Source organism: Octopus bimaculoides, chromosome 8 (assembly GCF_001194135.2).
Source record: "Octopus bimaculoides isolate UCB-OBI-ISO-001 chromosome 8, ASM119413v2, whole genome shotgun sequence".
NCBI lineage: Eukaryota > Metazoa > Mollusca > Cephalopoda > Octopoda > Octopodidae > Octopus > Octopus bimaculoides.
The window spans coordinates 12,679,258-12,698,099 of NC_068988.1; the positions used below are offsets into that span (position 1 = coordinate 12,679,258).

Sequence of the window (18,842 nt, forward strand, 5' to 3'; positions counted from 1 at the left end):
GAATATCACAATGATGTGAAATACAAGTCACGCGAGGAACTCACTGTATATGCCCTGAACATAGGTCTACATCAGCTGTTCTTAACCTTTTTCTCTTTTGCTTTTTTGTAAAGGCCCCTCTCCCCTTAAGTAGTTGTTATGCCTAGTGCCCACCAAAGTAGACAGTGAGGTATCAACTAACATGGATGATAATTTATAAATTTTACTCTAAAAATGGATTGTATAGTTTTTAACAGTGAAATGGAAAAAAATTAATGGAGACAAAAATTGTAAATTATTTTATGCATTGCTAATTAATGACTTCCCTGTGCCCGATGAGATCTCATTTTATTTTAATAACCATTACTGGTTTTATCATGCACAATGTAATTATGTTACCTCAATGCCCCCTTTGACATGCCCACCACCCCCTGGGAGAGGTACCAGCTGCGTTAAGAACAAAGCCAACCTGGGACTGAACAAACAACATTAAAAAGTAACATTTACCTAACTTGTCTTCTAATATTGTTGTTATTTGTAATTTGGCAACTCTTGTATACAATACAATAGGAATACCAGCTATAATTATGGTATAATATCATACATTATGTATGACTGTATATTTATAATGTTATAAAATATCAATAAAAGTGATACTAAAAATTTATATAAAAGATGTATAGTTGGGACAACCAGACTATTGTGATTGTGACCTAGATGCTTAAATTTAATACCAAAATTATATATTTATATATATATTCTTTTATTTTTTACTTGTTTTAATCATTTGACTGCAGCCATGCTGGAGCACCACCTTTAGTCGAACAAATTGACCCCAGGACTTATTCTTTGTAAGCCTAGTACTTATTCTAAGTTATGGGGACATAAACACGCCAGCATCAGTTGTCAGGCAATGGTAAAGGGGACAAACACAGACACACAAAAATATACATATACACACACACATATACGACAGGCTTCTTTCAGTTTCTGTCTACCAAATCCACTCACAAAGCTTTGGTCAGCCTGAGGCTATAGTAGAAGACACTTGCCCAAGGTACCATGCAGTGTGACTCAAGGTCTGAGGTGCCGACCCGCAAAACTCTCACACTTTGAGTGACTCTGTTGCTTCTGCTAAATATTAATAAAAATATACATATACTCATGTTTTGAGTTCTACTTTTCCTGTTTGCACCAACATACCTATATATGTGTACACAAACGTGTGTGTATGTATGTATATATATATATATATATATATATATATACACACACCTATATATGGTGGTTGTCTACTCCTTATACAGAGTTTGACCACCTCCTGTGCCTACACCTTAGAACCCTCATGGTATCTGATGTGGCGTTTTTAAACCAGGCAATGTTTTGAAAAGACACTCACATAGATTGCATATCCAATTTGGAACACCAAGAGCTGCAGATAAGTTCTGATATTTGTGAATCTTAAAATGTCTTTTGAGGCCTGTTAGATTTGCAAACCTTCTGGCATACATTGCATTGAAAGGAGTGCACAAACATATAGGCAGAATAGCTGGTGGAGCTTCGTTTTCCATGGGTTTGCAAATGAGATTTGAGCCCAGCAAAAGGGAGGCATGGTCTGTCACAAACTGTGCACACACAAAGGTCATTGTGATTCACCTTCTCGATCGTAACATTCTTCCTTAAATCTCCTTTGAGTCTTGCATATGTTATCCTGGCCTCTTCAAATGCTTTCACTCCACTCCACACTTTAGTTCACCTTCATACGAAATTGATTGCCTCATTTGCAGTGTGTGATGCATTAATTAATTACTGTGATGAAAAAATCCCTCTGGATACGATATCGCTGTTATCACTGATAATTGGTTGTGTTGTAATTGCTTAGCTTGGGTCAGCCCAGATTGCATAGACATATCATAATGAAATGTGTTCCAGCCATGACCTTCTATCTCCACTTTCCTTGGAAAGATTATCTTATTCAGTGTCCTTTCTCCTCTTTTTGTTTTAAGATGATAGGCTGTAATTTAAAGGAGATTTGACTGCTATTTCTAGGAGGTCATGTGACCATTTGAAGTTCCTTAATGAGCTTGTCTTTTCTGATTCTAGTTGCACTTTATGCCAAAGGTGTCTTTATCTGTCAGTTTGCCTCCAAGATCTTCGCTTAACATTGTTTCCTGGCTGTCCCTTATCTCTCTTATATTAAGGAGTCTTTATTAATAGTCCTTATTTGTGATATTTTATTTTACTCTTTTACTTGTTTTAGTCACTAGACTGTGGCCATGCTGGGGCACCACCTTAAATAATTCTAGTTGAATGAATCAATACCAGTCTTTAATTTTTTTTTTTTTTTTAAATCTGGTACTTATTCTATCAGTATCCTTTACTGAACTGCTAAGTTATGGGTACATAAACTCACCAACAATAATTGTCAAACAGCAGTGGGGCACACACATAAACACACTCACACACACACACATATATATACAACGGGCTTCTTTTCAGTTTCCATCTACGAAATCCACTCTCAGGCACAGGAGTGGCTGTGTGATAAGTAGCTTGCCTATCAACCACATGGTTCCGGGTTCATTCCCACTGCGTGACACCTAGGGCAAGTGTCTTCTACTATAGCTTCGGGCCAACCAAAGCTTTGTGAGTGGATTTGGTAGATGGAAACTGAAAGAAGCCCGTCGTGTATATGTATATATATGTGTGTGTATGCTTGTGTCTGTGTTTGTTCCCCCAGCATCGCTTGACAACCGATGGTGGTGTGTTTACGTCCCCGTAACTTAGCAGTTCTGCAAAAGAGACCGATAGAATAAGTACTAGGCTTCCAAAGAATAAGTCCTGGGGTCGATTTGCTTGACTAAAAGGCAGTGCTCCAGCATGGCCACAGTCAAATGACTGAAACAAAAGAGTAAGGCTTTGGTCGGCCCAAGGTTGACACTTGCCCAAAGTTCCTCACAGTGGAACTGAACCTGGAACCATATGATTGGGAAGCAAGCTTCTTACCACACAGCCACTCAGCGCAGTCTTTTGTATCAATTTTAATCACAGGTTGTGGTTGCTCACAGGATTTGGCGCCTGGACATGTAGAACCATTAAATATATTGTTGTTTAGCTTCAGATCATCTCTGACATTCAATGATGTTTCAGCTTTGACCATTCTTTCATTTTATATATTAGCAACTGAGATAGTAGGTTATGATTTAAGGCCGATTGAGCTGTTATTTCTAGCAGGTTGAGACACTGCTTGTATAGTGGCTCACTCACTGGCACCAGCCGCCCCTCTCATTGGTTCAGTAACCTATAAACATGTGTTAATGCAGGCTCTCCTTCACTTTCTTCATTACTATCAGTCTTGTCCTTATATTTGGGAGAATTAACTTGAGAATGGCATTGAAACTCTTGATCTTTGGTTCTGTTGAAAGTTGTGTGAAGCTTTTATATATGTATAAAAGAAAATTAAGAAAATGGAGATGTAGCATTAATATAATTTATTATCTGCAAAAATCAAACATATTCTCTTACAGCTGTTTCAATTAAGTCTAAAAAGTTAAATAGCAATAATTAAATCATTTATATTAGGCAAAATTTCATCAGAGGGGTAGAAAAGATATACCATTAGGTTATTAGGTGTTGTGTTTTTGAATCATCTCAGCAGATTATATATATATATATATATATATATATTCATTCTTTAGCAGGTAAAAATACTGACATTGTTTATTTATATTTTCAATCTGGATCTGTAAGTAGGCATGTGTGTTGGCTCTTTTTAGAAGCTGTGAAGTTACCAAGAAAAATGACTGCCTCTGATGAAAGATCAATGTCCTGCCTGTTTCAATTTCTCCATAAGCTGATTAATTGTGTCATTCACCTAGCACTTGTTGTAAACCAGTACAGTAAAACTGAAAATTACAAATGGCTAAATAAACCATTGTAATTCATTTTGAAATAATTTACATCTAAAATGCATTGTCTGTGTTTTGTGTGTATCGATGCTCAAGTTCATTGATGTGTGTAAGCATGTGTTTATGTTATCAAAAATCTTTACTCAGATATTGTCATCAATCATTGTCATATTATATCAGTCTTTTTTTTTTTTTTCTTTCATGCTTTCTTTCATGTTGGACAAGTTGTCATGGTCCATGTCATCTTACACAAAGAAAACCTACTCACTTTGGTGTTGTGTATGTTTTACAATGTGGATTGGGTATGGGTATATATATATATATAGAGAGAGAGAGAGGTATGTTGGTGCAAACAGGGAAAATAGAACTCAAAATATGAGTATGTATCATCATCATCATCGTTTAACGTCCACTTTCCGTGCTGGCATGGGTTAGGGTTTGTCACTTTGTCACTTCCATTATAGCTTTGAAAAAATAACTGTTAAAATCGAACTGCACTCTTCAAAACTTGCACTAAGAATAAGGAAAGGGTAAAATTACTACCTGCCCTTATAGCAAATTGATGCAGGTAATTTATCTCATCCCCCTCCAACTTTTAGTTCATGCAATTGAAAAAAAACTGTATTGTTTATGGAATGACCCAATATATATACATACATACATACATATATATAGTGTACTTCCATTGTTGGTAAGATTGACAAAATATGTCCTCTATCCAGCAAGAGATAAATATCATTCAGTAAACACAGGTTTTATATGTGAGCTACTATGTTTCATGCTCCATTAGTACAATAGTCAGTCAAACATGTCTCATTGCTGTACAGCAGAGCATGAAACTTATAGCTGCTCACATTTATATCTCATGTTAATTAAATAATGTGTGTGTTCCTTTCCATCTGCCACTCATTTATTTGAAAGTCACAAGTTCGTGTGTTCTGTTAGCATTTCTTTTGTCAATATATAGCTCGCTTCGTGCTCTCCACGTCATTTGGAATAAGAAATTCTTTGAAAAACTGGATGTGCCAGGAAGGCTCGAGAACATTCATTCTGTCTTTGGAGTGAAAGTATATATATGCTTTCGTGCTATAATATTCTATTGTGTTATTAGCAATAGTGGAAGATACTTGCTCAAGGTGCCACATAATAGAACTGAGCCTGAAACCATGTGGTTGCAAAGTGACCTGGATCACACTGCCATGCCTGTACATACATTAATAGAACGAGAGCATTGAATGCAGACAATGCATAAAGGCTGGGAAGAAATGAAGAGAGCCTTCCTCACTGAATGTGTAACAGTAGGGTGGAGTAATGCTGTAGTACAAGTGAGATGATAGAAAAACACAGGCCTCAGCAGAATATGCCATGGTATCTTTTATGGTTTATTTGTTTTTATCTGCAGTCTCCTAAAACAACAACAGAATGGGTGTAAGTTGTGCTTCAAGTTGCAAACACAATCATGCTGTCCCATAAAGAGAGAAAAATGTCTGGCTGAGAAAAATGTCTGGCTGAATCCAGCCATGCTAAAGTGTTTTGAATTGATTGGGTATTTGGAGGTGATTTCCAATAAAAATTAGAATAATGAAATTTTGTGAATACTGTATTTACTTGTGTATTACTCACACTCCTATTAAGTCTTGGTACAGAATTTTTTCCTTTCACAGTTGTAACTTTACCCCTGGTATAAGTCGCACCCCAAATTTTCAGTTAAAACTGTATACAAAACACTGCAACTTACACAAGTAAATATGGTAATTCAAACAACTATAAGTTTGCCTCCTACCTTAACTCCTCTTAAAACTTTGATTGAATCTCAGCTTTCATCATCACTCTACCATCCTCTATCTCGGACTTGTGTATTTTTTTTCTTTTTTTGTGGAGTGTTGGGTTAATTAATACCAATTAAATAACAATTAATTTTCTTTTTCAATAGGAATTAAATATGTTTTTAACTTTGACACATCTGGAATAGAAAAGTAGATATTAAAGGTAAGTGTGATTTTTATTGATTTAGTTTTTATCATTCTAAGAAATGGGAACTTTTGTTAGTTCCTTAAGCCAACAGAGAAAATCCTTGAGTAACCTGAGTGACAGATTTAAAAGAAGTTCAGAGACAACTGAGAACTCCTTGATAATCAATGTATCAATAATTGATCATTAGTATATCTGTATGCTGTTTGTATATTAATGAGTTAATGTTTATTAGTATCCATATTAGGATAACTACTGCATTGAATTTGTCTTATGAGATCTAACTACAGGATGATTAGCTAATTAAATTAAATCTATTAGGATTGCCGCAAGTGATCATATTAACACAGTGGTCAAGCCATACATTTTTTTTTTTTAATATGTGTCCTGTTAAAATAGAAGCTAAATGCTGAACTGATGAAGTATTAGGCTACCTGTTCGTGATTTATGAATTCAAATCCCTATTAACTAGGCTCTTAGCCATTGTGGGTAGATGCCAGATTTTCTCGAAAAAAGAAAAGGTTAATGAGGTCAATCACCTTTGATAATGAAAAGTCATGGACATCATCACCATCATCATTTTGTTTTTACATCCACTTTTTCCATGCTGCCATCGCTTTGGCGACACTTCTTGAAGCAGTGTTCTATTGTTGGATGCTTTCTTGGTACTAATCCTTACATGTTTTCAAGTAAGGTGTGCATTAAAACACTGAGCTGTGAAACAAATGTTACCACAACACAAGTGGTGTCTATGTAGAGACAAACACATAGATATATATGATGGGTTTTTGTACAGTTTCTGTCCACCAAAATTCATTCACAAAGCGTTGGTCAACCCAGGAACTGTGGGTGAGAGAAATACAAACACCTGAAAAAAGTGATTGTTGTCAAGACAGTGGGTATATATGCAGGCATGGCTGTGTGGTTAAGAAGTTTACTTCCCAACCTTGTAGTCTTGGGGTCAGCTGACTGCATGGTACCTTAGGCAAGTGTCTCTTGCTAAAGCCTTGGATTAACCAAGGCCTTATCTGTGGAGTTATGCCCATTGTGTGTGTGCATGTCCTTGTTTGGACATCATGTGATGGTTGTAAATGAGCATCATTATAATACAAATGAGACTGTTTGTTTCCAGTCTTCTGTGGAAAACATGTCTGGCCATGGAGAAATATTACCTTGGGAACAGGTGGGGGTTGGCAACAGGAAGAAAATCTGCCTCAACAAATTCCATCTGGCTCATGCAAGCATGGGAAAGTGGATGTTAAATTATGATGACAATGACAATGATATATCAAGGGATTGTTGGTTGCAAGGTAACTTTATCTGATCAAAGATATTTATTACTCATGACCTAAAAACAGCAGATCAAAAGCAAAATAGAAACTCCAGTTCACACCCTTGTGTTTTCGAAAAATAGACAGGACAGTCGAGGCTGGAATATCTTTCACCATAGGTCTGTTCAGTCAGGAATGACTTGGTGGTCAGTACTAACTATAAACTCTATAAAAAGCTATTTTACTTCCTCCAACATATGCCAGTGAAAACTGTCAACTCATCTATGGCAGCATATGTTGCATGGGTCAGCTCCAGCATGGTACCTCACTGCATGTCATCTGGTACACACACCAAAAGAGAAAACTGCTAATTCCTTGTGTATGGCAAGTGTTTTTTTGTTTTTGTTTTTGTTTTTGTACAGTATGAAGTATAGACTGAGTGCCCTTTATCGTATTACTGCCACTAGAGAGATTGTGTGGTCAGGACTAAGGAGTTCCCTCTATTCTTATCATGTAGAGTCACCATGGTGCTGACCTGGCAGAATCATGAATGCATCCAACAAACTGCTAAGCAGCATTTCCTCCAACATGTTATGTTCTGAGTTCAAATCCCACTGAGGCCAATTATGCCTGTTTATCCTTTCAGGATTCCTAAAATAAAGTACAAGTATGGGGTTACTTACCCCTTCTATCAAAACTGTTGGCCTTCTGCTAAAATTAGAAACCGTTTTTATCAATAACTTGCAATGGAGGCTATTGTCAAATACATCAAACAGCACAGGAGAATTGAAGCAGTATGTATAATTCTGCAAACACACACACACAGTGTATGTAGATGCAATTTGGCATGTTTATAGCATGGCCATGTGGTTAAGAAGTTTGCCTCCCAACCACATGGTTTGGGTTCAATCTCACTGCATAGCACCTTGGGTAAATATATTGAGAAGCTTCATTGTTCAGCACTGTAGCATATTTTTGCTTTTGTCTAAAATTGGTATTAATGACGTATGACCTCATAAAGCTGGGATTGCTTTATACAAATTTGGACATTTGAGCCATTATGAGGTGGGGTGGTGGTACTTAAATACTGCAGGATGTCCCACTTACTGTTAACCACTTGACTGTGAAGTGAGAGTGGAGCCTATTTATGTAATGTAAAACCTTTGTTGCCATTCAAATTAAATGCTGCAGTTAGGGGGAATTCCTTTGGCTAAGTTGGCTTCACCAAAAGGACAATGTGAGGAAGTGTAGTACTAAGAGAGTAACATCACCAGAAAGAAGCATCAAAGTTTTTGAGACATCACTTCACTTAAATCCTTCATTCCCCCATGGACATAAACCCTGGACAATGTACCTTCACTCTTCTCAATGCTGGACTATCTTTTCTGCTTTTCCTTGTAGCTTCCTTTAGAATTTTGCTGCCTTGTCATCAGTTTCTTTAAAGGAAGGTCTTCCCTCTCCCAAGTCTTGTTGGCTTTGAATTGTCAGCAATGCTTCTGTAACTTTGCATTTTTCTAGGTAGGGGTGTTGTCCCTATACAACCTAATTTTTACTTCAGGAAAGAGGTGACCTACATTAGTCTGGCCTCTATATTTTTGACCTGTCTAGTATGAAAGGCTCTATCAGGAGCTTGATCTCTGCTGGCATAGCTCTCAGTCATTGAGGTATCCAAACTATTACACTGCAACAAGGACAGGACTTGTGGTTTTGAATTATAATTCCACCTAAATGAGTGTTACTATGGGACCTTCTAGGTTAACAAAACAATTGACAAAAGAAAATAATGAATTGTTGCCACTCTTTTACTCCTTTACTTGTTTCAGTCATTTGATTGTGACCATGATGGAGCACCACCTTGAAGGGATTTAGTTGAGCAAATCAACCCCGGAACTTATTTTTTAAACATAGTATTGGTCTCTTATGCCACACCACTAAGTTATGGGGGATGTAATCACACCAACACTGGTTGTCAAGTCATGATGGGGAGGGGACAAAGACTCACACACACATATGTAGACAGGCTTCTTTCAGTTTCCATCTACCAAATCCGCTCTCAAGGCTTTGGTTGGCCCAAGGCTATAGTAGAAGACACTTGCCCAAGGTGCCATACAATAGGACTGAACCCAGAACGATGTAGTTGGGAAGCAAGCTTCTTACCACACAGCCTCACCTGTGCCAAGGTTTTTTTTTAATTTTTTTTTTTTATTACTTGATTCAGGGAAAAGCAGGAAGCAGTTATCCTTAGCTTGGATACCTGTCTCAAATGCTTAGAAGAAAGTGGAGCACACAGGAAGCACTCAAGGGCCACATCATCATGATCATCATCATCATTTAATGTCCATGTATCATGCTGGCATGGGTTGGACAGTTTGAGAGGATCTGATGGCCTCTTCATGCTTCAGTGTCTCCCTTGGCAGGATTTCTGTCGCCAGAAGGATTAAGACCCAAATTTGCAATTTCATTGTCTATTGTATGAAGATTTGTATATTTCCAACAACCATTGTTTAGTTATCTGAATGCAGTGACTTGGCAACTTCATGGTTAAATGACTTGACTATGTTAATTGATAGATGCATTATAAGAGGTTGGCTTTATTGTCATAGTTGCATATGTTACGCTGACTTTCCCATCATCATTAAATGATGATGATATATATATATGTGTGTGTGTGTGTGTGTGTGTATACACATATACATACAAAGGTGTGGCTTTGTGATAAGCTCCATTCTTCTGTAGCATGTCTGGTCTTGTGAAAATATTACCTTACTTAGAAATAGGTTAGGAAGGGCATCTGACCCTAGAAAATTTGCTTCAGCAAATTCTGCCCAAACCATGTGAGCATGGAAAAGAGGATGATAATGATCATTTTATATATATATATATATATATATATAGAGAGAGAGAGAGAGAGAGACAGACAGACAGACAGACAGGTTCAAAAGCTTTTTTTTTATATCCACTAGGTTTTAGCACTTTAGGGCTTAGCTAAAGTGAACAAATAGATCCCTCTTTAGCTAAAGTAGACAAATAAACTTCCTTTCATTTGGAAGTCAAGTAAATGGAGGGCTCCACCAGGTGGCTGTGTTTCACTGAAGCTGTTTGGCCTCTCAGACTTGGGCAAGTCTTTGCCTTTTATAGCTTTAAATCACTTGAAACATGGTTAGCAGGATTCCAATCTATTTCTTGTTTCAACATCCTTTGAACCTGTACAACTGACTGTTTTTAAGAGAATTAACATCCTCTTGGCATTTGTTTAAAATATGTGAAACAATATGCATATCGAAAAATATCCATAGCAAAATAGCAACAGTAGTATTAACAATGAATAAATGAATATAAAAATTGTAACAATATAAAAATTAGAAATTTATGTATCATTTAAAAGCTAAAGCAACATCTGAATTACCATGTGTGTCTGTGTGTCTATACACACACACACACATATTCTTTTATTCTTTTACTTGTTTCAGTCATTTGACTGCGGCCATGCTGGAGCACCACCTTAAAATGTTTTTGTCAAACAAATCCACCCCAGGTCTTATTTTTAAGCCTAGTACTTATTCTAGTGGTCTCTTTGACAAACTGCTAAGTTACAGGGATGTAAACACATCAACACCAGTTGTCAAGCAATGATGGGGGGACACATATATATACACACACACACACACAACAGGCTTCTTTCAGTTTCCATCCTCCAAATCCACTCACAAGGCTTTGGTTGGCCCTAGGCTATAGTAGAAGACACTTGCTCAAAATGCCACACAATGGGACTGAACCCAGAACCATGTAGTTCGGGGTTCAGTCCCATTGTGTGGCTCTTTGGGCTGAAACATATATATATATAGATAGATAGATAGATAGATAGATAGGCAGGTATGTATGTAAAACACACGCTCATATTTTAAAGTATAAGTATATTGCATTGTAGCAACCAGTTATTAGTATTGCTATACCTAAGCAAATCATAAAATACTTAGATATGCAGAGAATAATTATGAATTCATAAAAATACACAAGTATGGAAATTTTATATATTTATTCATTTATGTCTCTGTTTTTCCTAACAGTGTGTAACTAGATGTATATGTCCTTGCATGTGTGCATGATTATGTTTGCGTGTGTTTATTTGCCTGTGTAGTTGCATATGTGTGTGTGTATACTTGATTATATATTTATGACCAGCTGTATAACCATCATTGTCATCATCATCACAATTATACAACCTGCTTTCCATGCTGGTGTGGAGTGGATGGGCATCACAGACCAATTCAGATCTTATCGAGGTCAGAGAACTGCATATCTTGCTTGTCTGCTTTATTTTGGCGTGGCTTCTATGTCTGGATGACTTTGTAACACCAACGATTTCACAGAGTCTGCTGGAGGTGCATTTTATTACAGCACCACCATGAGAGGTGTTGCCTTGTCCGCTGCAAAGCCAAAGAGACCTCACTACTCTGCTTAACCTCTGTTCTCTCAAGACACATGCATGTATATACACACACACACATTTTATGGCACAAGCATATATTTGACAATCGTAGAGAAACACACACTCTCACAGCTACATGCATTCATGCTAGTAAATATTCAGAGACATAACATAGCCATTAATTACTTGTTACTGATTAACCAAGTTGTCAATGACAAGGGTCTTTTTTTTTCTTTTTCTTTTTTCCTTAATGGCTAGGTAAATAAATAATGTACAAGCAAACATTTTGCAAGTGTAATAATTCAAACCCAATCATATTTTCTGACATTTATCCTTGTTTTACTTCAAAAGCTAACAACCACCACCACCACCACCCCTCTTCTCTCTCTATCTCTCTCTATCTCTCTCTCAGCTGTTGTTTTCACTATTGGTGCTGCTGCAGTTTGTCTGTTTGTTGTTGTTTCACCTAAGTATATTATATTTGCATTATTTACTAAGTCAGTCAGTCAGCTTTCCAAATGTCGACAACTTATTGTTGCAAGCTTGTGTTCAGGCATTGATGTCATCAGAAATAACAACACAACAAAAATGGGAAACAGACTTTGGGGTGCGGAGGTTGCCGTGACACAATAAAATGTGTTGTGGTGGTGGTGGTGGTGGTGGTAATGGTTGTATGATATTATCAATTCTTGTTCCGGTTGCTGTTAGCAAAGTGTGGGTGATGGTAGGGAGGTCTCTGCACTGTATTCATTATTCATCCTTTTTCCATCCACTTTGAAAAGTTATACACATATACATATATATATATATATATATATACACACACACAATGATAGTATTCAATTATTTCAGCCTATTAATGGACTGTTGTTACATTTTTGTTTTTTATTTTTTCATTAAATGACAACTATTATATATATATATATGTGTGTGTGTGTGTTTGTGTGTACACACACACACACACATAGATATTGGAGGGTATTTGTATGTAGGTTTGTGTATATATAATATATATATACATCATATATAATTTATATATTTACGTGGGTGTATATGTTTGAACGTTTGTGGGGGTCAGCCTTTGACTTTTTCTGTCCAGAGTGCTTTTACAAATATGCAAATAAAAATTGAGACAAATGGAAATATTGTTGTGGTGAGGTTGAAAAAAAAGATATTCAATTTTTATTTAATATCGTTATTATCATTATCATGAATATCGTTATGATTAATATCATTGTCATTTAAGGTAAAATTTGTTTTTCATTCTTCAAGTGCCGATAAAATAATGTACCAGGGAAATACTGTGGTCCTCTCCTCTGGTGGTGATAGTGAAAGAAATTGTATAGTAGATGAGATTGAAAGATTATGATGACAAGGTTACTTTTTTGGTAGGGCTCTTGTCAATTATCATCATCATTTAGCATTTGTTTCCCAACTTGGCATGGAACTGGTAAGCTGAAGAACTATACCAGGCTCCAATTTCATCTGGCAAAGTTTCTACAGCTGGATGACCTTCCTAATGCCAACCACTCTGAGAGTTTAGTGGGTGCCTTCTATGTGTCACTGGCTCGGGCACTTTTACATATCACTGGTACGCATGCTTTTGCATATCACCTGCACAGGTGCTTTTACGTGTCACCTGAATGGAAGCGGTTACGTGTCACCAGCACTAGCTGTAACTTTGATTTCACTTGGTTTGACAAGTCTTCTCAAGCACATCGAAGCATCACATTTGTGATATTTGTTCTGGATCTTTATAATCCAAGTTCAAATCTTTCCAAGATCAGCTTTGACTTTCATCCATTTTGAATTGGTAAAATAAAGAAGTACCTCACAAATAATGGAGTCCATTTAATCAACTTATTCCTTCCTCCAAATTTCAGGCCTAATGCTTATATTACAAACTATTATTATTCTTTTCTAATCTAGGCACAAGGCCCAAAATTTCGGAGGAGGGGGCCAGTCAATTAGACCGACCCCAGTACGCAAATGGTACTTAATTTATTGACCCCGAAAAGATGAAAGGCAAAGTCAACCTCACCGGAATTTGAACTCAGAACGTTCAAACAGACGAAATATCACTAAGCATCTCACCCGGCATGCTAACATTTCTGCCAGCTCGCCGCCTTACAAACTGTTACCATTATGTTATCAACAGTTTTATGCAAGCTTCTACTGCACCTTCTTATTCCTGAGGCATGCAGTTTCATCTTTTAAGCGTTGTTGAATTGTATCAGTTGATTGCATTTGTTTTGTGTTTGTTGTGATATTTGTTTTGTTGCCAGCGTTTTAGTGTTTGTAGAATGCGCATTTTGCTGTTACGTTGGGTGATAGGTGTGTCGACCAATGTGTCCCTGAGTGAATTTTGTGAAAAAACACTTGTTTCTGTGAGATAAGATGTCAGTTGATAAAATTTAATTATTTATTTATATATAAAAGAAAAGTCATCTTCAAAACAATACATGATTGTTTTATATATACATATGCACACACATAAGTATAAATTACTTCAGTGAAGTTTTATTTATATATATATATATATAATCATCATCATCATTGTTTAATGTCCGCTTTCCATGCTAGCATGGGTTGGACGATTTGACTGAGGACTGGTGAACCAGATGGCTACACCAGGCTCCAATTTGATTTGGCAGAGTTTCTACAGGTGGATGCCCTTCCTAACACCAACCACTCCGAGAGTATAGTGGGTGCTTTTACGTGCCACTGGCACGAAGGCCAGTCAGGCGGTACTGGCAACGGCCACGCTCGAAATGGTGTATTTTACGTGCCACCTGCACAGGAGCCAGTCCAGCGGCACTGGCAACGATCTCGCTTGAATGTCTTTACACGTGCCACTGGCACAAGTGCCAGGAAGGGATTAAGTCGATTACATCAACCCTAGTGTTTAACTGGTACTTATTTAATCGACCCTGAAAAGATGAAAGGCAAAATCAACCTCTGCAGAATTTGAACTCAGAACGTAACGGCAGACAAAATACTGCTAAGCATTTAGCTCTGCCAGCTCACCACCCTAAGCTTTTATCATATTGGGAGGTAATTACATAAAATATATACTGTGAAAGTTGTGTATTGCTCATTCGAGTAATACATAACTTTCTTTTATTCTAGATTGTGCATTATGCCTCATAGGTTTGTTTTCTGAATTGTGTTAAGTACTGAGACCTATTATGTTTTTGTACATGCTTTTTTTTCTTTTCATTAATAGAGCAAATGCTCTATTTCTTATTGTAGTGGAATTGTGTCAATGATCATTCACCCAAGTGTTAATAAATTAAAATAAACCAGAAGTAAACTTAACAGTTTTTGTCTGTAAAAACCTAACCTTTCTGTTTCTATGATACAAACGTCCTGTTTAGAAATTTGACTTATGTCCCAAATACCAGCCTAATGAATGACAGATTATCCTTTTGTGAAAGGATAATCTGTCATTGCCATTTACTAAATCCTTCATTATTTTCGGAATTAATTAATTGAAACAAAGTCAGTAACAGATATATGGTTTTCTACTCTAGGCACAAGGCCCGAAATTTTGGGAGGGGGGGGCAGTCGATTTGATCGACCCCAGTACGCAACTGGGACTTAATTTATTGACCCCGAAAGGATGAAAGGCAAAATCGACCTCAGCGGAATTTGAACTCAGGACGCAAAGACAGATGAAATACCACTAAGCATTTCGCCCAGCGTGCTAATTTCTTTACTGTCCACAAGGGACTACACAGATGGGACAGACAAACAGATTAAGTCGATTATATCGACCCCAGTGCGTAACTGGTACTTATTTAATCGACCCCAAAAGGATGAAAGGTAAAATCGACCTCGGCGGAATTTGAACTCAGAACATAGCGGTAGACGAAATACCACTAAGCATTTCACCCGGCATGCTAACGTTTCTGCCAGCTCACCACCTTAGATATATTGTTAACAAAAGGGTTAAATGGCAAAAATGTCTCTTCCATTTTACAATTGCTTCAGTTTCAATGCAGAATCTCAGATCAAACCTCTTACCTGACAACTTTTTAATGGGGGTGAGATAACCAAAAAGTACAGCTCTATTTCTGTTTCACTGGTACTTATTTCATCGACCCTGAAGAGATGAAAGGCAAATTTCTGCTGAGGTCAGCTTTGTCTTTCATCCTTTTGGGGGCCGATAAAATAAGTACCAGTTGAACACTGGGGTTGATGTAATCGACTTACCCCCTCCCCTGAAATTACTAATTTTCTGCCAAAATTTGAAATTATTGAGGTAGTGGGCTGGTAGAATCATCAGTATGCTGGGGAAAATGCTGAGCGACATTTCATCTGTCTTCATTTCTGAGTCCAAATTCCGCTGAGACTGACTTTACCTTTCATCCTTTCAGGATCGATAAATTAAGTACCTGTTGAACAATTATGGGGTCGATGTAATCGACTTATACCCTCCTCCGGAATTGCTGCCCTTGTACCAAAATTTTTAATTATTGTAGATAACATTTTTTCTCCCTTACCTTTTCTCTTATTCCTATCTCAAGCTCCTTCTTGTTTGATAGCATTTTGACTGTATCTTTCTTCATCATAAGCAACAACTTCTGTAATATTAGTTGTAATGACCATTTCGTCTTTTACTCAGGCAGAATATCTAGGACTACTAATGTACCCTTACTTCTAGTTTTTTTTTTTTTTTTCACGGAGGTAAATAATACGCACACCACCCGTTTTCGGCGTAACCCAAAATCCTAACCATAGACACCGGGTGTGCGTATTCTTTACCTTCGCCGTTTTTTTTTTTGTTTTTTTTTTTCAAAGACAATAGGATGTGATTTGACTTTTATTTCAGCCTAGTCGAACGACTACATAAGACCTTCCAATACATTGTAAAACCAGAATTACACTATCCTACGTAATATTTTAAGACATTAATAAATGATTTAAGGAAAATTTAGTTGCTATTTCTAGCAAGTTCAACAACGTCGACGCGCTCTCGTTTCTTTACATATTGTATTCTTCATCAATGGAGGACAAGGGAAGCAACTCGTAATTAATCACAAATCTGTGTCGTCCCTTTAATCTATGTTTTCTTTTCTTTTATTGAAACTTGTAATTTTAGTGGGGAGTGAACGTTATACGAAATTTCCTCGATTAATTGAGGAGCATTGTGTGGGATTATGTAAGGAAACGTTAGTAGTTGTCGTGAGAGGGGAGACACTTAGGTTTCTCAGTTCAAAACTCGACTCTGAGTGACTTCGCCTTTTCACCTTTTACTTGTTTCAGTTATGGCTGAGGCCACCACCTTGAAGGGTTTTAGTCGAACAGATCGACCCTTTATTTTTTTTAAGCCTAGTATTCTGTTTCTTTTTCAGAACCTCTGAAATACGGGGACGTCACCACTTGTCAGGTGGGGAGGGGACGCACACACTCACGTGCCGCAACCATGCATACACACACACATGTGTATTTATGACAAGTTTCTTATAGTTTCCGTCTACCAAATCCACTCAAGGATTTGGTTGGCCTGTGGCTATAGTAGAAGATACTTGCCAAAGGTGCCATGCAGTGGGACTGAGCTGGGAACCATGCAGTTGAGAAGCCAACTTCTTACCAAACAGCCATGCTTGCACCTATTTATTAAAATGTAATCAACTAACCACTCCCCCTAAAAATGTTGATTTTGTGCCAAAATTTGTAACAATTATTATTATTATTGTTATTAGTATTATTAAAGGCAGCAAGCTGGCAGATTCATTAACACGCTGGGCAAAATGCTTAGCGGTATTTCATCTACCGCTACGTTCTGAGTTCAAATTCCACTGAGGCTGATGGAATCAACTAGTCCTCTCCCCCAAAATTTCAGGCCTTGTGCTTTTAATTGAAAAGATTATTATTATTACTAGCCTTGAAGTAGTCCTTTGAGCAGCATTCAGGCTAGATCCTGCGGAGGGCATCTTTGAGGCCTCTGGGATCCATTTTCTGTTTCTTTTTTTTTTTTATTCTCACAATGAAAGTTTGCAACACTTTCATGGAGTTATATGTGCTTCCAAACTCATTGTAGTAATTAATTCATTTCATAGTTTGAACCTCCATTCGTTCTAAGCAAGTGAAATGTATGACTATCACAGCTATCATAATTTTTCCATCACTTCATCATTTCCGAAAAAATATTAAAATGAGATTGAGATAAAATGAATAGGGTCCATTTCATCTCAATCTCATTCTATCTTCTATTACAAATCTTTAGGCAGATATTGTAACCAGAACAGGAAAATTAGTCTTCCGCCTAGACATAAGTTTCATAAGCTACAAAATATAAATATCCACACTACCACACTTGAAACATACCTGTTATAACTCTTTATCTTGATTTGAATGTACGTGAAGGTATTCTGAATGCCCAAACTTATTTCGGCAAATGTGCTAAGCACTGATGTTGATCATAGTTTAATCAATAAGTGTAGAAGCGAGGGAAATGCAGTAAAAAAATGGGGGTCACTGGGGCCCCATTTAAGTACCCACCTTTCCTCTATTCACTCCTACCACCTTCTCTCTTCATTGATACCCCCTCCATCCACACCCCAACCACACCACCCCACACTCTGCACACACTAGCACTGACCACTTCCCAGCACCCACATCATCATCCATACACCCACACATTACAGACGCACACATCCACACATCAAAGTCACCAGCCCCTATCCACATGCATCTTCATTTTGGGATCACCAGTACTTTATTATCTCCCCTTCTTCCTAGCTCTCCTGTCTAACCACCTTTGTCCAACCAGTTGGTATGATTGACTGCTAACTCCACAAGCCTTTTTTTAATCCGCTCTCTGTTTATTTCCTCATGTTCCTTTCTGTTGAAGAGCATAAGCTCAAAACATAAAAGACTTTCTCACCTTCCCGAATGTCAAACTAATACACCTGCTTGTTGTTCATTTTTCTGTAAATTTCAACTATATATATATGTGAGAGCTGTGCGAGCCATGTACAGAGATGCTGCCAGTAAGGTGAGGGTTGGAAATGAGTACAGCAATGAATTCCGGGTAGAGGTAGGGGTCCACCAAGGTTCCGTCCTCAGCCCCCTCTTATTTACCATAGTCCTCCAGGCAATCACAGAGGAGTTCAAGACAGGTTGCCCCTGGGAGCTCCTCTATGCTGATGACCTTGCCCTAATTGCGGAGTCACTATCAGAACTAGAGGAGAAGTTTCAGGTGTGGAAGCAAGGTCTAGAATTGAAGGGCCTTAGAGTCAACCTAGCTAAAACCAAAATCCTAATAAGTAGGAAGGT

General features: G+C 37.5%; 1 protein-coding gene across 1 annotated transcript in view; it reads left to right on the forward strand.

The window, feature by feature from the left end:
• Positions 1-18,842, forward strand: part of LOC106875024 (homeobox protein TGIF2) — a 55,573-nt gene that overhangs the window by 4,152 nt on the left and 32,579 nt on the right. Inside the window, exon 2 of the mRNA XM_052969936.1 lies at positions 5,821-5,876. The gene's annotated coding sequence lies outside the window, so the exon portion shown is untranslated. The remainder of the gene's footprint in view (positions 1-5,820; positions 5,877-18,842) is intronic.